Genomic DNA, 5,516 nt, shown 5'->3' on the forward strand with positions numbered 1-5,516 from the left:
GCCAGCAGTTAGCCGAGTCATTGCGCAATCCATGGTGAGGCTCAACTCAGTGACGTGCCTCAACTGGCTGCTGACTCACCGCAAGTCTCTTCTCAGTATTTGAACGGCAAATGTGAAAATTCAGCGATTTTGAATAAAAATAATCTAATCCTGGTGAAGTTAAATGGAAAATAACTATAGTATAATCACTGGATACATATAACAATTTAATTTTTTTTTTCTTTTTACATTTTTTTTCTTTCCATGATGGCACGTGAGGCCCCGCCTCACCCGCCTCACCTGCCTCCCCTGACTGCACTTCACTGATATATATGTATATATATATATATATATATATATATATATATATATATATATGACTTGCGTAAGTTCAATAAACTCATCCAAGTCCTACCTGCTTTCTGTAAAAAAAATAAAAATAATAATAATAATAATAATAATATATATATATATGTGTATATATATATATATATATATATATATATATGTATATATATATATATATATATATATATACATACATAATAAAATGTATTGCTGACTTTTATGAGCTGGTCCATTTTGGATCCTGAGAGTGTGAATCATCAATCTCAACTTGCACAATGATTATTATTTAAGAGATGACACCATTTTAATCATGTACTATTTTCCTTTTTTAAATCAGGCATCATTTGGCACATTGAAGTCTTAAAATCATGCACAGTAAATCTCGTAGATGTATTGATTGATATGAGCATAAATCTCAAAGGATGAGGACGTCATGTATTTAATGGAGTTGAGTAGTATATATATATATATATATATATATATATATATATATATATATACATATATATTGTATTGCAGTTTGTAAGCTTTGGTATTAAAAAGTAATTTATGTTTGAAATATGAGCGTTGCGTTCCACTGCTGCAGTGAGTCTGTATTGACTTTCTTCAGGGGGCGGGCCTTGCACCCGGGGAGTCGTCAATGCACATGGGTGATGATTAGAATTCACAAAATGTCACGTAGCGACTTCCTGTGCTGTGCGGACAGGACATCAATAAGTCTGCATGCTCGCTTTCATGCAGATACACGCTTGCAGGATCAATCTGACTTTGTGTGACAGCTGACGCTCACAAAGATAGTTTGCATATTAACTCTTATTCAGGTCTGTAAGTGGATTAATGTGATGGCGGCCTGAGCATCCATACGTTGTCTTGCTGCCAGTGATTCACCCTCATCATCATCTCGTGTCAATAACCTTTAAGGGTCTTATGAGAGGAAGGAAACCTCAGAGGTGGTACAATGTGGAGTTCAACCCATTTTCAAAAAATAATGAGGGGTTTAAACCATCATCCAATAGGCTTTGTGGCCCCATTTTGGTCTTTAATCACTTACTGTTTTATTATTATTAGACTTTTAGATTTGTATTAGAAGGGCCTCCGCCCCACCTACACACTCCGTATGTTACATGCACTAAACTAATTAGCCTTTCAAAGCTCGTCTCGGACCACCGTTTTTTTGACCTCCGTATTTGTCAAATCCTGGCCACGGCCCTACATACAGCTTGTAAGGTCTCCTAGATTTTGTATGGAAAAACTTTAATATAATTTTGGATTATTTAAAAATGGGATGCACATGTCGAGATGATGTGATTGTAAACCAGTCCCCTCCTGCATGTTAGCAATTATTTTCTCTGCTTGTAAAAAGTAGTCAATCAAAGTCCACAATGGCCTACTGTTCTTTTTAAATGACATTTAAAAATGGTCTACAACAGGAAATTGCATTTTAATTATTCTTTTTATTGTTGGCAATATTATGTGAGTAATATACAGTAAATATTGGCATCATTTTACATGAAACAATTAGTTGTAATCATTGTAGTTCATAAATGTGTAACAGTCTAATTGTTAAAAAAAGAAATAATTAAATACAATTTAAACGTTTTTTCTAATAATTTGACATACAATGTGTATACACATATACAGTGCATACATCATATACATACATGCATATCATTGGTCATTGGATCCGGTGTTCAGCGCACATGTCAGCCTTACAAACATGATATAACTCATGATCAAAATGAACACAATATTTACCTATTTATGTCTTACTTTTATCAATAATCAATTTAATCGAGCTTTTAAACAAGTGGCGTCATTAGGACTTTTAAAAAACTCCCTACATATTTCTTGAACCCCACTAAATTATTTTGTGTTGTTTTTTTGTTTTGTTTTTTTAATCTTTTGTTTTTACAAAATAGTGCTAATAAATTGAATATAAAGTAGACAGAATGTGAGTTTTGCTAATCATACAACCTGTAAATATGAATAAAAATGTCAAGTTTTCCTTTACTTCATAGAGATGATCTGATTCATGTAGGATAATAATCGTAATAACACATCGTAATGATGATGATGATTATTATTATTATTATTATTAGTGCATTTACTCAGGGTTTAGCCTCCACTGTCTTTAAAAACAAAAAAAGGAAAATCATTTGACCTTGTGTCTGCGAATATTTGTGGCATTGCTCAACACTCTGGGACAGCGGTCCCCAACCTTTTTGTAACTGCGGACCGGTCAACGCTTGAAAATTTGTCCCACGGACCGGGGGGGGGGGGGTTTGTCATAAAAAAATAGAATCATGTGTGCTTACGGACTGTATTCCTGCAGACTATATTGATCTGTATTGTTATATAATGTAGGAACCAGAAATATTAATAACAGAAAGAAACAAACCTTTTGTGCGAATGAGTGTGAGTGAGGAGGGAGGTTTTTTGGGTTGGTGCACTAATTGTAACTGTATCTTGTGTTTTTTATGTTGATTTAATAAAAAATAAAAAATAAACTTTTTTTAAATTGTATTTTATTTATTTTTTATTTTTTTATTTAAAAAAAAAAAATTCTATGCCCGGTACCGGTCAGTGTATCGATTGGTACCGGGCATAGGCCCGGTGGTTGGGGACCACTGCTCTGGGAGATTCGGATTGATAAACGAGCAGTAGCTTCACGTAGTCACAAACGAGCAGTGTGAGGCGATCCTTCCCCGGCTTGTGTCCCGGGAGTGTCTTCTCCTTCACTGTAATAAAGGTCCGTTCTGGCATCCTTTTCGGTCTCATCACACTTAAAAGATTTGAAGCGGAATGTGGAAGTCTTTCTCCCGTGGGTTCACCTGATGCGGACAAATCTCCACGATAGCCGGCTAGTCTGGTGTAACAATGTTTTTATTGGGGAAATACACTGCGATGAGGTGGCGACTTGTCCAGGGTGTACCCCGCCTTCCGCCCGATTGTAGCTGAGATAGGCTCCAGCGCCCCCCGCGACCCCAAAGGGAATAAGCGGTAGCAAATGGATGGATGGATGGATGCGCCAGGTCAGCAGTCTGCACGGCAACTTTTCAGTCCTGTCTCTCTCTCTTGGCGTGGTCTCGGGTGTGTGTGAATCGTCTGGCTCAAACTCCAACTCCATCCTCGTGTGTCGGCCCGGCTGCTGCTGACAAGCATGGCAGGCGATTGGATGAACAGCCCCAGCTGGGTAATCCAATCACCTGCCAGCTATGCTTAGAGGTCGGTCCATACACACCCCATTCACACGCCCCCCTCCACACGGAACAAAACCCCCTTTGCTGATAAAATCCCCAAAGTGAAGATGCTGAAAGTCAGAGGCTAACTACGTAGCTATAATGCTAGCTCAGTGGTTGTCCAGCAACCCGAAGCTGTACAGCAAGGCTGCGAGAGTTTGGACACATTTAAAGCATTCCTGATCACACAAAGTGATCTCTAACTCTGAATTTCCACTGAATGCGGAACGGCCGTGGACTGATATACGTGCGTTGGCGGACTCTTTCCGATTTTATTCAAGTCAATGTGCCCGTTTCCACTGCCCGCGGAACGTCACCGACATGCCATTGCCATACCGCATTCCAGCGCTAAATATACACAGAGCTTCAATTTTTGCCGGATGCTACAACAAATCCGTTCAATTCAACTTATGTACAAACACGAAATAAGGTATCCGGGTTACTTTCAAAATAAAATACTCCGTCTTCAAGACGGATCCTATTTTACCCTTTGAAAGGTCGTAATGGGCGGCGACGGACATGAAGTCAACTTGTCAATGGTTCCCAGACTTAATTTCATCTTGTTGACACAAATGGATGAGGACATGCTTACTCTGGAGGTCCCAAATGAGAGAATAATGTACAGGCATAACCCGGGCAGCTAAATGGGGATATGGGATCATGTTACAAATATCAGCTGGTAAAGAGAAGTGTGCATAAAATAATTTATCAAGGCAGGACCGACTTTATTTGCTTATGCTTCTCTGGAAGGACAAAATAAACGTTGGGGATTGCCAGACGGCAGAAGGTGGCGCCCACTCGTGGTGAAGCCGGTCCAAGGCCGTTTCGCATTCACTGGAAACATTGGTGCGACAGAGCTCTGACCGGCGCAAGGTACGACAATTGTGGAAACAAACTCGTCAGAAGTGCCACTCGCCTCGAAGCTCTTTGAGATGGCGTGTAGAGGAAGTGATGTCATCAAAATTGCAGCCCCCCCATACGGCTTCCGGCAGCACACAAAATGAATGAATGAAGCGTTGGTACGCCAAGGCGTGGCCCGCGCACGGGTGCGATGTAAACCAAACACGATGTAAATAGAGGCGTTGGTGAATGGAGCTTCCACTGTACACACATGATAGTGTCTTCAAAGTGTGCATTCTTCTACTAAAATAGGGACTTTTGTCAGGACTAGAACCAATGTTTACATCGTTTCTTACGGGGAACTTTTCTTCACTATACAAACTTTCCCATTTATGAACCGTGTTCAAGAACCAATTAAGTTTGTATATCAAGGTTCCATTGCTGCTTTACACACATGATAGTGTCTATAGAGATTTTTGTCAAGGGTAGAACCAATGTTTACATAATTTCTTACAGGGAACTCTGCTTCACTATACAAACGTTCCCATTCGTGAACCATGTTCAAGAATCGAGGTTCCACTGTACACACATGATAGTGTCTTCAAAGTGTGCATTCTTCTACTAAAATATGGACTTTTGTCTGAGTAGAACTAATGTTTACATTGTTTCTTATGGGGAACTCTGCTTCGCTATACAAACTTTTCCATTTATGAACGATGGTCAAGAACCAATTACGTTTGTAAATCGAGGTTCCGCTGTACACACATGATAGTGTCTTCAATGTGTGCATTCTTCTACTAAAATAAGGACTTTTGTCTGGGTAAAACCAATGTTTACATTGTTTCTTATGGGGAACTTTTCTTCACTATACAAACTTTTCCATTTATGAACCAAGTTCCAGAACCAATTAAGTTTGTAAACCGAGGTTCCACTGTACACACGTTATAGTGTCTTCAAAGTGTGCATTCTTCTACTTAAATAGGGACTTTTGTCAGGGGTAGAACCAATGTTTACATTGTTTCTTATGGGGAACTTTTCTTCACTATACAAACTTTTCCATTTATGAACCATATTCAAGAACCAATTAAGTTTGTAAATCAAGGTTCCACT

The sequence above is a fragment of the Nerophis lumbriciformis genome, linkage group LG12 (genome assembly GCF_033978685.3).
Source record: "Nerophis lumbriciformis linkage group LG12, RoL_Nlum_v2.1, whole genome shotgun sequence".
NCBI lineage: Eukaryota > Metazoa > Chordata > Actinopteri > Syngnathiformes > Syngnathidae > Nerophis > Nerophis lumbriciformis.